The sequence below is a fragment of the Triturus cristatus genome, chromosome 2_2 (genome assembly GCF_964204655.1).
Source record: "Triturus cristatus chromosome 2_2, aTriCri1.1, whole genome shotgun sequence".
Taxonomy (NCBI): Eukaryota; Metazoa; Chordata; class Amphibia; order Caudata; family Salamandridae; genus Triturus; species Triturus cristatus.
Window position 1 is genome coordinate 1,034,070,718 of NC_140582.1, and position 19,128 is coordinate 1,034,089,845.

Here is a 19,128-nt window from a genome sequence, read left to right on the forward strand (position 1 = left end):
TCTGACACATGAGGTGGAATTAGTCAATCATTCGTGTCCAAGGAACTTAGTGCCGAGTACCTATTATTCGTGTTAATCTGGAATGGTAAACCTTGGAAAACGTTTTGAGATATGCTCGGAGTGGTGATCTGCTTGCCCCTAGCTAGGTGCTGGTAAAAATAGCCTAGCGGATGCACAACCACACTATTCTCTGTCGGTGCCAATGATGCTGCTCTAAGTAGTACGGTTGCCACGTGTTGAGGATGTTTAAAGTTGATTATTATGCAATCACCTTTACAAGCTTTCCTGGCACTCCCAATCCAGGGGACCCGTCTAGTTGATAAAATCTGTTCCGAATAGTTGACAGGGAACCCACAGTTGTGGTGTAGCCAGGAAACTGTTTTCCGTTTAAGGCAATCGTGTGTTTCATTTTGCACCTTAGACTGCATAATATCTAGGGGTGGCACATTTGTAAGTACTACAACATATGGTTCACATTGAGGGGGTAAATTAATAGAGCGGGTTTTCTTGGCTTGGACCATTGACCAACCTGTGGAGGGTGGATCTGAGTCCGGGCCGGTTATTTTGTCTGGCAAATGGTTGCTTGGGATAGAATTAAATGGGGGGATGTTCTCCTTAATCAGGACTTGTACATTTCTTCCCTCTTGCTCATTTGAACCACCCTGCGATTTAGTCTGAGTGTTAATCAATGAGGATAGGGAGCCACCTAGTCTGAGCACTTCTGCGGATAATCTATCTATTTTTTCAACTAATGGTTTTACCACTGCCTCTAATTTATCCTCAAAGGCCTTAATAAGACAGGACATAATGTTGGGTGAAAATATATCATTACCACAATTTTCGGTCATAGTCCCCTTTTGGGTGAAGGGATTTTTTGTGGTAACTTGACAATTCGATTTATGCTGTGCCCCACCTCTATTTTGTTTCGTTTTCCTACACTCCCTTACAGCCCTTTTTTTTGGGGAGCATTCGGGATGAGGGTCAATTCTAGTTTCTTCCAACAGATTCAGGGTTGTGGTGTTGGAGTCTACAGGCGTAGGTACAGGACACTCTAAGACTACAGGAGACTCAGGGAGCGCCGTAAACTCTGTTAGCAAACACTCAGTCACTGGGACATTAGGCGTCACAGTATTTACAATAGTATTACCACTGTTACTCAAAGTGCCTAAATTGGTAGAAGTAGTATTTTCGCGGCCCAGTGACTTCCTTCTATCCTTGTTAATTTGGCTTACTACTTTCACAAGGTAGTTATCCATAGTTGAGTATTTCTTTGCCATAAATTGACAATATGGATCACAGTTAAATTCAGAGCCCTGTTGCTTGGCTGTCTAAGGTCACCCTAATTGCCCCGCGCCTCGAGATATATTACTTAAGCTATCACCACCTTTACAACACAATAGATAATAAGTTCTAAGTTGAGTCACACACAAAAAGGGTCCAACGTCTATCCTCTTATTACACTATCTAGATCTATCTGCAATCATGTACCAAGCGTATCAAAGAGCCTCTACAAGTGGAGATTGGTAAAAGTACCGAGCAAACCTGCAACCGATTGGACACCTGTTTGGTAAATGTCCACTAATATAGTCAGAAGTCTTTCTAACAAGCTTGTATCCAGCCAACTCTCAAGATAGTGCCATATGCAAGCTTGCGTGGATAGGTCGCTCCAATACCGTAATAAGGAATAAATTAGGAGTAGATGATGATATGATGCAAGGGGTGTTCAATCGTGACGTGATCACTTGCCTTAGAGGGGTGGCCCAGCCCGGCCTCCTTTGGCCCCTGACGGCCACAGACGGCCCGCCCTCTGCCCGGGCTCAGCCCGGCGGCGCCCGCGCGTGTCCCGCGACGCGGAGGGAGCCTCTGTTTTTATGGCGCCTCCGGGCGCGGAGCAAGCCGGAAGGAGGTCCTGGCTGGCGCTTTGACTGCCGGGAGCTGTAGTCCCCCCCCACTGCGGCCAACGATCACTGGTGGCGGCGAGGGGGACCAACAGCGTGAGCGTCCCATCCCTGGTGGCCTAGCGGCGTTCCTGTGGCGTCGGTATGGTGTGGCAAGGCAAGGTGAGTCCCCCACTCCACCGAGGGAGCCTCTGTCACCCACTCAATTCGTAAGGGAAGTGGACTGTGCCATCATACGCAGAGCCAACGTGGGTGTGTGACTGATATGTGCATGCCCCTGGGCGTGGTTCTGTACTGGGAATGTGCATTTGCATGTGTCTCTATGGCAGTGTGGGTCTCCTTTGTGGGGTGTAGGTGGTCCCTGAAGGGTAATGGATACCCACGTATGTGTTCTGTTACGCCTTCCATGGGTTCGGATCACACCCGCACCTGTTGGGCCACCTCCTGTTGGCGTTCTAACACCTGGCATTGGTGTGCCATGTGTGGGTCGGTGAAGTGTTGTGTGCCAGTCGTGCTTGCGGGTGCTTCATGCTGTGTGGTCTGTTGCAGGGGCTGGGTTCTCCTCTAAGTGACATGTCTGCACTGGTCCTGGTGGTGGGTTTTGTGGGATGACCATGGGCTGTTGTAGGGCGTCGGTGTCGAAGGTGTAGTGGTCATCTCCGGCATCACTGATGGGTTGCCTGGTGTGACCTGCTGAAGGTGTTGTTTGTCACTCTGCAATGCAATGTGAAGGGGAGATGCATGTTGACATAGTGTTGACATTTATGTTGGTGCATTGTTCTTGTGGACATGCAGACTGTGTGACAATGTATATCATGACTGTTTGGGCGGTGCTGGCAATTTGAGTTGGGACAGTGGACATTTGGACTACATGACTGATGTGAGGTTGTACCCGTACATATGCATCTCACAGTTCCCTGCTCTGTCCAATGTGATTGGCCTGTTTCTACGCATGGGCGGACCCAGTTGTGTCCCCTGTTCTGCAGTGTCGGTGTTGCACTTTGTGCCACATTGTCATGGGATGGGCTGTGATTGCTATGTGTGTGTGCTGCAGTGTGCCACGGGGATGGGGGACATGTCCCTGGGTATTTGTGGTTGTGCAGGGTGCTACACATCGTTGCGCATGTGGGCCATTGTGCCCATATCCCCCCGTCCCCCCAGTCCCTTTTAGATCCACACCCTGTTGTTGTTGTATCAGGTCCTATTGAGCTGTGTCCGGACGCCCAAATCCTTGCACCATCTCCACACTGATGACTGGCCTTCATTTCCTCCAGCTCCTCCTGTGGCGCAGGACTCCAACCTTCTGTCGCAGTTGCTGCCTTCTTGTTGGCAACGGGTTTGTGCCTGGTTTAGGTTTCCATGTCATGCCAGCGCCTCTCAGCCTCCTCCATTGGCCTCCTCGACACTCCGTCTGCATTCAAGATAGTCTGCTTGTGAGTCAGTTGCTGGTAGTGTTCTGTAACCTCCGTGACGCTGGTCTTGTTTTCCTGCTGCCTGCACCCCGTCTTCCTCTCCCTCTTCTCCATGGTCTTTCCCGACCCCGTTGTTCCTTGCTGGCGGTCTGTGGGGCTTGTGGGGTTCGCGTTGGCATCTGCGCAGGGTCAGGGTGCATCCATGTTGCTACGCACTTTGGATTCCTTCTGATGTGTTGTTTTTGTTGCTTTTATAGTGCATTTTCCCACCAACGCTTGGGATTTGCTGGCCTTCCGCTGGTCTTTGTGGCTTTTTGTATCGCGATTGGCCTCATCGCAGCTTTTTTGGCATTTGTGTTTCACATTTTTGCGGTGTGACGTTGATTTTTGCGCGCCATTTGACGTGTTATCTGGTGACTATCGCATGCTACCGCTGCGTTGTGAATACTTGGTTGGCACGGCGTAATTTTACTGCGATAGGCTGCGATGTTGAGAGTTGCGTTAAGTTACTCTTGGAGTAGTTATCACACGTCTTGCGAATATACCCCTTAGCTGTTTTATGGCATCTGAGTTCAGTAGCGTAGCAATGGAGGATGAGGGCGGTCTGCCCCAGATTGCACGAGTTTTGGGGTGGCACCCCCTTCCTCCCACTCTTACATGTGTTTGCAGCAAAAGCAGGAACCGCCGCAGGTAGCAATTTGATTACCTACGCCACTGTGTGAATTTGAGACAATTTTGTGTCACTAACTATGTGCATTGATCTCAAAGCACTGATGCTGGCACGTATGGGTCATGCGTGCTAGGCTCAAGTAACCTTAGAACCCTAGATCCTGAGGTTCGAGTTTGGCATTAAGGTTGCCCAATGGAAAGGAGGCTCAATGAAACGTAGATGAGCTCCAACACTTAAATGGCACACTTCACTTTAACCTCCTCAAAGTTCATGATTTACTTCGATAATTGTTTTGTCCAAAGTAAACAGATTATGCTCTAGCCTTCTGATGACTGTGTCAATCAGGACAGAATAAATGTAATTAATATATGGCATGCTGAATCCAACACAATTTTGCTCTGAATAACTTCTGTTTTTAACCCTCAGCAGGATTCTGGACAGTGGTTTTGAAGTGTTTTCAGGTTTTAGCAGCGTAAATCTTTCCGATCTAAGGTAGTGCATGAAGAAACCCGGTTTGCATTGATAGAACAATAGATGTGCATGAAGATTTTTTGTTTGTTTTTTGTTTGTAATTCTTTTTCAATTAAACCATGAATCCAGTAGATTGGGTTTTACACTTTTCTCAATCACTTTTTTGTCCTATTTGTCCTTTGTTTTGGTAGCAGCTAATATGAAAATTGTAACACTGGACAAACATTATCTATGATTTATAAATTCAAGACTTTTTAATATCACTATGCAAGGCAGAATTACTTTCAGCATCTACAGAATTTAGCACAGCTCAGAATTTCTCTCTCCTACTGCAGCTAATTTTCAGCACTGATGTGTCCTGCGGCTGTGACACTAATGTGACTTGTAGCAGCCCAATTAAGTTGTGTCAGATGCGTCAATTCAGATTTGTGAGGCAGCAGATTAGTTTGCAACATGTTCTTACCTGAAGGCAATATACTTTCCATTTGTGAGGAAGCAGATTAGTTTGCAACATGTTCTTACCTAAAGGCAATATACTTTCCATTTGTGAGGAAGCAGATTAGTTTGCGACAGTTTCTCACCTGGAGGCAGTAACTCTTTGACAGTCATTCGTCTGAAGAGCAGTAGTGTGTGCTTGCTTCTTTCTGCACATGACTGTTGTACTCTGTCTACGTCAATTTTTTTGAGTCTGTATTTAAGTTCACTAGAAGCTTTCGGAATCACTCAAAGTAGCTGGTACACAGAGATGTATGGCAGTCTGTTACTATTAAGTATTTATTCGAACAGGAGGGGTTTCTATGGCAGTCTACAAGCAAGATGGGCCTGAACGAAAAAGACGTTACAATGTCGGTCTTACCTCACATGGTTTGATCCCGCGGGCATTACAACACTGACGCACATATAAATATTTAGTGTAATGAAGGAACAGATGTAAATGTATAGGCCCAGCGAGAGATGGAATTGCATAACTTACACAGTTTGGGACAGAGTGAACGCTTCACAAGTAAGAAACTGGATAGTTGATTTGGAGTCCTCTCTCTCTATAACAATGCCCTCGTGCAAGAATCACTCACCATACCCCATTTAGCATAAAAAGCCATTTATTAGGACACGGTTGCAAAATAGTTAATCAACTTCAATATAATATTTACAATAACATCAAAAACATCTTTAAAACGTCATTCCCTTCCTCACTGAACACTCCACACATCTCACCAAACTCTCTAAATGCCCCATACCTTGCTTCATTCTTTCCCCCTTTTTATGTTATGTTAATCTTACTTGATAAAGTGCAACAAATCATACCCTAAGGCATATCTCCCCGCTCTACCAGTACAAGCAAGAAAGCCAACACCTAAAGCTGCCACAATCTCAGTATTTTCCTGAATCTAGTGAAGTCCGCACAGCAGTGAAGATGTAGAGGCAGTTGATTCCAGGCCACAAGGGCCGTAAAGAAGAAGGCTTTACTACTATATCTCACAGAGGGAACACAGGGGGCCCTCAGAAACTCTCCTGTCGCTAGATCTCAAGATGCGGGAAGATAGTAATGCAGTTTATCCTTTGGGTAGAGAGGGGCATTATCCATCAAGGACTTATGGGTGAGACAACAGATCTTGAACAGGATGCCCTTTCGGATAGGGAGCCTATGCAAATCTCTCAGAATAGGGCCGGTAAGGCGCCTGATGGAAGATCACACATCAAGCGGGCAGCCGTGTGTTATACCACATAAAGTTTAGACAGTAAGGTGTAGTTGACTTCCATGAACAGTGGGTTACTGTAGTACAGGCAGCTTATAACCAGAGTCTGGGCCAGTGTGTTCCTGGAAGAGTATGGTAGCAAAGGAAAGACCTTCCTTAGAAGTCTCCCAGTTGAAAAACAGGTGCCTCAAGTGATAATAATATAGTTCTTCATGGAAGGTTCCTGGTCCATGCTGACCCCTATATTATCTAAGGTGTGACATGGCGAAGGCGCTTCCCAATTACGTCAGCTGCCATTCGGAAGTCCAGAGGTACTGAGCTTTTTTGAACAGTAAGATCACAGTTTTTTCACGGTTCAGCTGAAGACAATTGGTAGTAATCCAGCCTGTGATGTTCCTCAGACAATCTTGAAAACAGTGTTTCGCATTTGTCAATAACCTGTCCTATTGTAATGATCAACAGCCTGTCTTCAGCATAGGGAATTACATCAAAGCTACACGACTTCCCCAGCTAAGTCAGAGGGGCCACATAGATGTTAAACAAGCTCAGGCTCAAAGAAGAGCCCTGAGGCACCCCCTTATTGATGGAAATGGTGTGTGATTTGAAAGAGCCCAGCCTGATCATTTTAGTGCGGCTATCTAAAAGATCTATGAGCCACAAAAGAGTGTTGCCCCTGGCACCGATCTCCTGCAGCCCGCTGATCAATACTGCAAAGGACACGGTGTCAAAGGCTGCAGAAAGATCTAACATCACAAGCATGGCAGGGAAACCAGCTTCCAAAGTACAACATAAGGAGTCCATGACTGTCACCAATTCAGTCTCTATCCTGTGAGCAGCTCTGAACCTCGATTGGGAGGGATCCAGAATCTTAAGGGTCTCCAAGAATGCAATGCTTGAAACAGCCTTCCAACATTTTCCCCCACAAATGTAGTGGAGAAATGAGGCGATAGTTGGACAGGATGTTGAAATCTGCACTCCATTTTTTCAATATAGTGGAAACTAGAGCTGCCTCTTTCAAAGTATTAGGATCTTAGCCGACTCCAGAAAGAGAATTAGGAGCAAAATAATATAAGGGGCTAGCAAGGTAGCCAGATTGCCTGAGACTCTAGGGGGACAAAGGTCTGAAGGGGAACCTGATTTGACAATTATCGGTAACTCCCAAATTTGGTCCAAGGAGCAAGGTTGGAACCTATCAAGGTTCTGGGTAGCAACCTTGAGAGGCAGACTTGAAACAGATAAATTGGTCTGAGTCTGGCTAGCTTGAAACTTCCTGTATATAGCTTCGATCTTTGCACAGGATTTGCATAGTTGTTGTGAGGCTGGGATATCTGAGGTTTAGGCCCGTGGCTTGGTAAATTCGTTAAGCACTTTATAGACCTCTCTGGTATTGTTACCTGCCTTCTCCATTCTGTCTGAAATGTACAATTACCTGGAATCCCTGATCTGTAAGCAGATCTACCAGCGGGGGGTTTGGTATGGCACCAGCGTCTTTCCAATCTTTTGCACTCAGCTTTCAAGGTGGTCATTTTCATAGAAAACCATGGGGCATGTGGCCTGTATGATGTATACCTGGATTGCTTAAGAGCGGCTATTTTATCAAAATCTAAGGTAAGAGCGCTATGATAGCTAGGAAGCACTTTGTTGATATCTGAGTTGGGATTCATTGAGTCCCGGCTTAGGAAACTCATCTAACGAAATAGCACTCCAGGCTATGCAGGCCTTCAGACCAGCATTGGTAGGCTGATGCATGATGTCCACCCTGTTGATCAGAGACCTAATTAGATAGTGGTCCCCCCAAGTGGGAGGATCTTCACTCTTTAGAAGTGTAGAGTTGGTGCAAATCATATCCAAGGTATGCCCTGGCACATGTGTGGGACCAGCCACACTGCGATGAAGGCCCAACATACTCCTCATTGATCTCCTTTAATTCCCCAATCTCTGCCTTCACTTCCCCAACCTCCTCCAATGAAAAGTCTCTGACCTGTTCAAAGACTCCTGCACACCTACTTCCTTCTCCTGTGCACCCTTCAATCCACACTGAGGGGTGGATACACTTGCATGTGACCCTCCAACCCTTAAAATAATGCAATTCAGGAAAACCCCATAGGGTGTTTAACATCCCCTTCCCTTTGGCTTGTGCCCAGGAGTCCCCCAGCACCTCATTTCTTCACTCCACAACTTACTCACCACATCCCTCATCTCCATTATATTGATGTCTCTAGCCCCGAAAAAACCCTCATCACCCTGTTGAGCTTCCTCTGAACCCTGACAATTGCTGCATGTTTAATTGCCACCCTCCCATTGTCTATGCAGCACTAACTTTGTCCATAACAATCATGTCCCCGACAAGTTCTTTTTGATTGCCTTCAAAACCTGCTGCATGTGTTGAAGCAACATCAAACCCGACAGTTGGAGCAAATCATTCTACCCCAAAAGTACTAGTGGAAAATCCAGGCAACCTCTCTGCAGGAACAGCTTCAGTAACCCCTGCAATAAATTGCTCCAGCGTATCCCCCTTCTACCGCATCATAGCAACTCATGCCTCCTGTTGGGCAGTCCCAGACTTCGTCCATAAATCTGCTGGTCCACATATTTTGCTGCCCAGTGCTTGAAAGTGTCTAACTATCCATGTCACCAGCTGGTTTCCAGGACTGCTCCCGCATCCTGCTGTAAAAAAGAAGGAATTAGTCCTGACCACACTCCACCTCCCCTCTCTGTCAAGCAGAAACCCCTTCACTTCCGCGAGTAGCACTTTCAACACCTCAACCTCTGACCTGCCTATTTGTTGCATCTGCCTCCAATATCAACCCAAGCGTGCCAAGGCAATCACTGCTTGAATCGTAAAGGTGTGTATCCCGAATCTGACCAGATTCCTCCCTAGCTTAGGCGCAACACCGTCAGCAACTGAAAGGCAGTAACCCTTCCTCCTCTCTCATAGTAAAATATGGCCTCCTGCCTGCGTCCAGGCCAAGCCTGAAACCTGTGCCACTCATTCACTGGGCACTCTTCAAGACTGCTTCCTTCTTGAAACCATACCCATTTACCCCTCTCTGCTTGGTTCGTCTTGGATCGCCTCATCCAATTCCTGATCTGTCCCTGGTCCAAACATATTTCACCACGTAGTAGACCTGTGTCCCTGGTCGACCCTAAATGCTCAGAGACTTAAATCACACAAAAAAAATCTAAATCATGGATAACCAGAAAACAGCCACCTCAAAACCTTTGTAAAAGCAATCCGGCAACACCATTAGAAGGCCCTGCAACAATTCAAATGTAATAGCCTCCCGTAACACAGGCCCCCCACACTACACTTCCTGCCCCACCCTGGCAAAATCCACCCAAAATCTCTTCCCTAGTCGGGTAAAAGTTCAAATGCAAGTTCCCATAAAAGGAATCACCCTCTAACTTGCCCTAAATGGTTGTGGATGTTAAAACCTTTCTCAATGAACGACATAACAGGAAGTAAAACTCTCCCTTCATTTTCACTGAGGTGCTGTAACATTGCATTTTGAGGATATCTCTTAAACTCTCCAAACTCATTCCATGCCAGACAGTAGCTTATTCTGGTACACTCAGCAAAAGACCTCTCGACCAGACTAACCACTCTCATTCCTCCTACACTCAAATGTCTGCAGGCAATAGCACCTTGTCATCCTATGCTCCAGGTGCCAAACTGCGGAAACGATGCCACTGCGAACAAGATAATGAGTCTACCATATCATTGTCAACCCCTAGCACATGTTTAGCCCTGAAAACAATGTTCATATGCAAACAAGCCAGCATGAACTGTCTATTGATCAAGTCAACTAACGTCATGTTGTCCACACTGAACATCACCGTCCTGGTTGCCAGTTCCCTACCCTACACTGTCAAGACTACCAGTAACTGAAAGAATTCGAGGAAGGTGATGCTCCACCCCTGATGCAATCGGTGTAGCACCTACTTCTCCACACACCACTGTTTGTCCCAAAACTATCCGAACCCATGTGCTCCAGCCGCATGCGAAAATATCTGCCCCAGCCAAACTGTGTTCTTGTCCAGAAACATCATAGACACACCATTGAATTTGTCCAGAAAGTTATTCCAGATACAAATATCAGCCCTTACTGCCAAAGAAATCTGCAACATAGCCTCTGACATCGCCATACCCAGCCACCTGCAGAACCTCCTACCTTCCCTCACCACCCTGCTTGCAAAATTCAGAAACCCCAACAACTCCTGCACTGCCCTCAACTCAATCCTCCATTCTTGGATCACTTCAGTCAAAAATGGTTGAATCTCCTGCGCCTTTACCTGGGGCAACCATGCCATCAACAAGTCAGTGTCCAATCAATACCCAGAAATGTTAAAACTGCACTGGGGCCTTCCATCTTTTCAGAAGCCAGTGGAACTCCCAAGTCCACTGCCACTTTCTCAAATTGCGTCAGAGCCCTGAGACAATCATCCAAATCCTTCCTGCCCACCAACAAAGTCATCTAAATATTTAGGCACCTCCGATGCCTACTCTTCTTAGTAAACACCCTCTACAAAAATGTACTGAACACTTCAAACAATGCACACAAGATGTCACAGCCCATGGGCAATAACCTGTCCGTGTAAATTGCACCTCCAAATTTTATGCCTAACAATGGGAAATCATCAGGGTGTATAGGCAACAACTGAAAAGCAGACTTGATGCCACATTTCACTATCTCCGCTCCCTGCCCACATTGCTTCTCCAAGCGAATGGCGTCATCCACCGATGCATATATCAATTTAGTGTCTTCCACAGCAATGAAGTTATAGACTGAAAATCCTTCAGGCCATGACAAGAGTTGAATCATTCTGACCTCCCCCACTCCTTTCTTCTGCACTACTCTCAGCGGGGATATAAACAAGGGGGCAGATTTATGAGCCCCTTGCGCCACTTTTGCGTCACTTTTAACATGGGAAAAGTGACGCAAAAGTGGCGCAAGGGGCTCATAAATCTGCCCCAAGATTGCCAGTGGCCATTCAAAAAACAAGCTGACAAATCACCCTTCTTCCACTTCCTTCCTCAATTTCGCAGTCACCACTTCAGGGGATTCCTTTGCTGGTCTTAAATTGTCAGCCTCCTATGTTCTTTAGGACACTGGTAGCAACATGAAAGTCCTCCTTGAAACCCAATTTTAACTTCAAAGCTGCCTCCCTGTACAGTTAGAACACGAGCCATGGGGATCAGCACCTTTAATTTGATGGCCATAGGAGCACCTTGGCCCAGCTGTACCCAGCTGTCCTCCCCCTCTGGCCACCCTCCATTGTTCCGCAGGACTGGTCAGTGTGAAACACTGCAAAAGGGGTACCTCCTCCCACATTTTAAACATTCATGTTTAAACTTATAGGGATGTCTGGAGCAAATCCGTTATAGAAGTTCCAACACTCCCCAACATTAGATCATGTTGGCTTTGGCATATATCCCGCTCCTTGTTGAGTGGAACAGGGCTAAAAGGGCCGGTATGTAAATGGAAGGCCACTCGCAGTATGTGTAGAAGCCATGCACTGTGTACATTACATCCACTGAATCCATAATTGCGAAATAACTTCCCCCATGGCTTATCTGGGTTAAAGTTCACCCACGCCCTGAAATCCTCTTCATAGCTAAGCCACGCATAGCCCTAAAGTGCATCTGCAATTTCCTAATGATATCCATATACTTGAACAATGCAAGGGCTCTGTCTGTGAGTTTCTCACAATACACACTGGCATCAATTTAAAAAGACTGACGTCAAATTTTCCATATTAATCAGAATTCTAGGTCTCCTAGTCAATTCTCACACTTCCTCCTTGGACCCTTCTTTGGCCTGTATATCTCTGTGTATCAACTTGAAAGTCCACGTAAATCATGTTCTTAGGGGCCATATGTACAACCATTATTTGCAGTCGCAAACAGGAAATCGGCCCGTTTGTGACTGCAAAATTGGTCTGCCCCATGTACAAACCCTATTTTGTGAGTCAGTAACCTATTACCGGCTCGCAAAATATGGTTTGCGATTCGCTATTAGGAATGGGTGTCCCTCACAAATAGCGACTCACACTTCAATGTATGATTGTTTTGCGACTGCTATTGCGGTCGCAAAACACTTGAAGTTTACCACCTACTTCAAGTAGGTGGTAAGCCACTCCCAAACGGTAAGGGGTCCTCAGAATGCGCAAATATTTTTTAAGAGTAGGCAGTGGTCCCACGGACCACTGCCTTATATTAAACAATGAAACAGAATATTTTATGTTTCTTCTTTAACTGCATCCCATTTTCCTTCAAGGAAAACGGCTGCATGTAAAAAAAAAAACTGCCTTATTTAAAAAGCAGTTACAGACATGGTGGTCTGCTGACCTCATCAGGCCACCATCCTTGGGAGTGGGAGCCATTCTCAATGGGGACTCAAATTGCATTTGCCTCATGAATATTAATGAGGCATTCAATTTGCATCCCCATGAGGAATCTCAAACAGTGTCTGAGACACTGTTGTAAATTATATTTTGTGAGTCACAAATTGCGAGTCGCAGAACGACACAATTTGCGACTCGAAAATTGTAAGGGTCGTACATCTGGCCCTTAGCCTAATCAGAAATGAGGGACCCTAGAGGCATCGCTAAACCCATGTCGGGAAGCTGCTTCCTATGTTTCTCATTGCCCCCTGTGTCCTCTGTCCCTTTTGAGCTCTCCGTCTGAACCCCTTTCCATTCTTTGGACTTGTCACTTCCATCCCCCAGGGTATCATCTGTACCTTTGTTGCATCCTTCGCTTACGTCCCCACTCCCTCAATGACTCCATCCTCCACACCCACCAAATTAAAACCATTTCAGTGGTGTAAGGGAACTTGAGGGAGCCCCCCCTGCAGAATACATGGAAGGGCCCCTCTCCTAGCCCACCACTTACCACTTTTGCTGAGGGGCCCCCTGGAGCTCGGGGGCACCCTGCACTGCAGGGGCTGGGGCGGCTTTTGTTATTTCACTGATCCTTTGCTCCTGACTCATTTGCTTCCCAACCACCAATCATCTTCACCTGAAGTTAGTTTGCCAACGTCCCTTCTCTCCTTGCGACGTTCACAGCTTGCCTGAGCCGTCTCCAGTGGTGCTTCCCTTGTCCACACTTGACCTCTGAAAGACACTAACTGCACCTTACTTTGCCTCACCTCTCCCCTTTGTATGCATCTCCGGCACCCCCACATCTTCTTCATCACTCAGCTCACCTTCTTCCCAACCATTGCTGCCTTCATCATAGTCCGATGTCAACACTTCCTCCCCTCCACCCTCCTCACACACTGCTTGACACACCACTCTGCCACTCACACTTGCAGGCAGGTCTCTCTCCAGCATAGGCTGGCGCTCTAGTCATGCAACACATTACCAAGCCCTCGGCATAGGGCAGGATGTCCCAGAACCTTCCACATCTTCAGGCTAACATCCAGGGGCTGTCATGAGCCCCGTCAGCATCATCAACTGCATGCCAGCCTTCACTCCTGGCATTGTCACTCCATCACCCGTCAGGCTGTAACAATCTGGGGTCCCTCGCACCACCAGGCCCTCAAACTGCACTAGCTCCCAACTCCCCTGTCCCCACGTCCTGTCCTTCTGGCACCCATAGCCACCTCTCCTCTCTCTGTGGCCCTCAGGCCCTTGCCCCGACCGCAACATCCCAGTGGCTTGTGTCCTCCCCAATACTGGCCCTGATCTAGTGCTGTCTCTCTGGCCCTACACATGCACTATTTTGCATCTGTCCCCTGGATGAGTTGGCACTTCTCCATTATACGGGCCACTAAATCCATGTCCTGCCATCAGAAGGAAGCCAAATGGAATAATTGCTAGTTGAAAGTTCATTCCCTCTTTTGAGGGTCTGGGGGCTCCATGGATACAAACTGCAAAAAAGAAACAGAAGATGGGTGATGTAACCTCCAGAAAAAATGGTAATATGAGAAACTGGCAAAAAGAGACATCAGTAAATGGTGAGAAATAACTTCACTCGAAAATTATATCGAGGTAAATAGGGTTCATTGAGGACTGTGCATTTTTGTGGATCAAACCTAAGAAAACTGCCATGTCTACCTGGCAAGTGCACCCACTTGCCAGACCCTAACCTTCCCTTTTATCTTATGTTAGGCAACCAAGGTAGTCCCAAGTTACTCCCATGGGTGCATGTCCTGAAATACTGACAATATGGTTTTTCACTATTGTAAGGACCAGCTTCCCTATATCATTGGACCTGCCTTGTAACTTTTTACAAGTGTAACTTTCAATTGGGAACAGCTAGAGATTTGAAGTTTGGGCTCTTTCAGCTCAGGAGTTAAAAATAAATCTTTTAGTGAAGGTGTTTTTTAATTTTGCCTTTTAGAAAGTGGGCATTTTCTTGCCTTACCATTCGGTGCCTTTGCCTGAATGTGGAATCAACATCAGGCTTAGACTGGCGGGGGCTGTTGTGTGAATTCACTCTAGACAGTCACACAAAGGGAGTTGAGGTGTACCCTGGATATCCTGGTGGCCCATCAGGAGGTTGGTGGGTCTTCCTGAGCAAGAGTGGTGGGTGGAGTTGTCACTGAAACATGAATAGGGCTGCTATCTTCACCCCCGTAGTGTGGCTGAACCAGGGAGGACAGAACTGGTTCTACTAAGCAAGAGAGACTTTCTTTGAAGCCGGCATACTTCGAAGGCTGAAAGTAGTATAAGTAGTGGGGATCTAACCCCAGAAATTTAGAACACTTCTGGACTAAGAGGATCCTGCCATGAAGAAGAGCTGAAGTACTGCCCCTTTGCTGTGTGTTGCTTTGCTGGGTTCGCCTCCAGTTTCTGCTTCTGTCTGTGGGCAGTGGAAAGGACTGGATTTTTACTTTATTTTGGTATCCTGCTTAAGAATATTCTCCAAGGGCTTGATATAGAGCTTGCCTCCTGTTAAGAAGTCTCAGGGAAACAAAGACTTTGCCTGCAGCATCCTTGAACTCCACTGCTGGGAATTCTGACCTGCCTTGTGATGCCAATTCTAGTTCTGGGCCCTTAGAAGTTGTTCCTGCTGCAAAAAGCATCAAGAAGGCATCAAAATTGATGCATCTTCCTTCCAGTGCCTGGTTTCCCAATGCACCACGACCATGCAGGAGAAATTTGTATGCACTGCGGCCATGCTGCTGAAACAAAATGCTTCAACGCCAGCCCGCTGCCAGAAACAAAACACCACACACCGAATCCAGCGCACCATCTCCGAAGTCTGAGACCACCTCACTGACTCCAACACAGGCCCTGCTGTTCAACTGTCAAAATTGACACATCTTGGAACAGCAGCTAAAGAAACCGATGCAGTGCCTGTTTGCCACTGCCACAACAATTTCCAGCGTGTTCCACGTATTGCACCTGTGCACCATGCTTCTCTGATGCAGCACCCACAGATCACTTTCCCCTACAGTTCGAATATGATGCTTCCCTTCTCCTGCATGTAGCAGAACTGTTGCATCCGCCTCCCGTGTAGTTCCTGCCAATCCGTAGGACCTGTGCATTTGTTGGCCACCATAAACTTTGGCCTAGGGGCCTAGACTTATTCAGGGCACCCCCTCAAGATATGTTGGCCAAGAGACCAGCAAGCTCAATGTGCCACCATATGTCCCCCCTAGCCATACCAGGGAGCGAATAGTTTCTGGCAGCCTTTGAACAGGACAACCCTGACCCCTCAGGGATCGTGGAAACAGATCAGAACTTTTCACTCAGTCACTCGTGCTTCCTTGTGCTCAGAGAGATATACAGAATACACAGTGGGACGTTTTCAATATATTTATTGAATTAATGTTATTCTGGTATAGAATACATGTGCTGCAATAATCAGTAGACAGAAGCAGATGCAGGTGATTACAAGCACCAAAAGCGTAAATAGTAGATACAATTCTACCAGAGTGCTAAAACAGTTTATGCGTGCAGGCATAGAAACAATAAAGTAATTGGATGTACTCCTACTATGCAAAACCCTACTCTAAGTGTAGCTAGAGGGAGTGGAGGTGTAAAGCCAAGAATCCCCCCAAGTGACGATCCAACCCCATTACCTGGTGGGAGAGAATGTTGGAGCGCGTCTTGGTCTCAAACTGGACATCTCGTCGCGGAGATGTCAGACCGCTGCATGGTGAAGTCTCAGCATGCCCGGGACCCTTGGTGTTAACTGAAGTGCCTCCCCTGTTGTTCTATCAGGATGCTCATTATTTATAATAGAAAGCAGCCTTGAGATGTACGTCCAGTGTAGCGATATTATGGATATGTAGGTAGCGCTATCGCTCCATGGATGAAGATAGAACAACTTTTGTAACTAGTGCGTAAAAAGGCCTTGTACATGATGTTCGAGGCAACGTGATAATGTTGTTCGAAACTAGATGTGTAAACAAAGTAGTTTCATAGAAACAAATCCAATATTGTTGTGCATGCAAATATGTGCAAAAGTTCCCTTCAGACATGTTAGTGTGAAACAGAGGACAATGTAAGAAATGAGCAGCTTCGCTACATGGGCTTAACCCGGGAACATAACATCCCCAATGACTCAGGAACTGATGCATCGCTGACTCTTCCGATGCTTCCCTTCTCTGCTGCTGTTATGCCGTGAGGATTTTGATGCAATCGAGGTACTTTGTGTACAAGTCAAGCATACATAGAGTTCTATGGACAGAATTGCTTGAAACATTTTAAAAGTCATATTTTGAATTGTGTATGTTGGATTTTTGTTGTTTGTGGTCTTGTTTTGTTTAGATAAATATTGGTTATCTTTCTAAACTGGTGTTGTGTCTACTTTGTAGTGTTTACACTGTGTTATTGTGTGTGTTATGTATAAAGACTTTACTCATTGCATCTGAGATAGGCCTGACTGCTCATGCCAAGCTACCCAGGGGGTGAACAGGGGTTATCTTGGGTGTGTAACTCCCTTACCTTGACTAGAAGGAAGGGTCCCTACTTGGTCAGAGTGTATACCACTGCCAACTAGAAACCCTCAATTTCAAACTTACTGCTATTACCTCGACCCACTCCTAAACCCTAAAAAACCCTTACCTCACTTTACCACTACCAACCTCTTAGCCATGAAATCTGCATTACCTCCCATTACCTAAACTCAACACATATCCCTAAAATCACCCCTAGCCCCTTTACCTCTACCCAACCAGTGACCTTAAAATCATCCTTACCCCTATTACCTGTATTCACTTCTGAACCCCAAAATCCCCTTTAACTGCCTTTGTCTCAACCTAAACCTGTAACCCTAAAATCGCCCTAATATTGCTCTTACTCCCCTTTACCGCTCCCGAACTTTAACCCCGTTTTTTGAAAATAACATTAAAATAATATTATGTAAAAACAGTCTTAACTGCGTATTAGAGTACCGTGTGGGGAAGGATGCGGAGTAAATGTAAAAACGCATTAAAGGCACTTACCTGCATGGTACTTACCTGTATAGTAAAGACTGCAGGGTAAAGGCCATACTGCCTGGACAGCATGTGGGGCCAACAACAGGATGGAACAAAGACAGAAGGGGCGAGGACAACAGCATAGACCAGATTGATAGGAGGGGAACATCAGACAAGAGGGATCCAAAGCAAGAGATGCTTAAACAGCACAGGCGGCCCAACAAGCAGCATTGGTCTGGAAAGCAAGGGTGGCTTTGAGAACCATGTCTTTCAGTAGAAGGCTAGCAGTCATTTGTGATGTATGTTTTAAAAGGCTTCTATAGGTACAATATATGCTTTTAGTGTAGGTTTACTACATACAATCTGAAATGCACCATATTTTCATAATGTGCTAAACAGCGTCCATCTGTTATTCACCTAACAATAGGATCATTTTCTTGCAGTACATTTGCAAAGTCCGAGTTATCAGCTTTACATCATTCGTAGAGTAAAACCAGGGATGAAAAACTCCCTGAATCTGAGGCTCAGTAAGACTAGTCGTAATGGTGCGGGAAAATATTGCGTCAACAGTCACCCAAGAAAAATAATCCAACCTAAAAGAGACAGGAGAGAAAGCAATATATATATATATATATATTCACTGAAAAAACCATAGGTTTCACACATGTTATAGTTAGCGGAAATTTTACTGATAAAAAACCAATGAAATTCCCCCGTTATAGTTAGTGCAGGCAACTATAACTCACGCGACCGCAATCCTCTGCTGATGCTAATACTGTATTTAGACACTTATTTGCCCATGTCTTCTTCCATACATTTTTAGCTATACATATATTACAAATATTTTTTTTTCATAAAGACACATATGTCATCAGCAGAAGATTGCAGTCGCGTGAGTTATAGTTGCCTGCACTAACTATAACGGGGGAATTTCATTGGTTTTTTATCAGTAAAATTTCCGCTAACTATAACATGTGTGAAACCTATGGTTTTTTCAGTGAATTTGCAAGGTTTTTTAAATGCTAATTCCTAACTATAACGTGTGTGAAACCTATGGTTTTTTCAGTGAATTTGTACGTTTTTTTAAATGCTAAGTTACTTTACGCCATTCGTGGCATGCGCGCCCACTTAACGCAGTTCGTTCCGTGCGCGCACGGTGCGCTTCGCGCACCGTGCGCGCACAGTGAGCACGCCCACTTTACGCAGTTAGTGCCGTGCACGCACGGTGGGCACGCGGTGCGCCACGCGCACCGCGTGCCCACGTTACGCTAGATGGGCCATGTACGCACGATGCGCTTCACGCACCGTGCGCACATGGAGGACATATGATGCACTTCGTTTTGAAAGGTAATATTTTAATTTTTCGCACCTCTTATAAGCCATGCACAAATGGTGCCCATCGGGCACCATTTGCACACGGGGTGGGGAGAGTATGGATAATTTTGTTTTTTTTATATATTTTTACCGTACGCGTACGGTAAGCGTAATCGGTGAAATTAGCGAAAAAATAAAAATTTCGTTTTTGGCCTTGGGGGATCTTTGGGGACTCCCTCAACATGGCTAGGTGTTTTGGAGCTGTCCAAACAGCCCCTTTACATGTTTTTG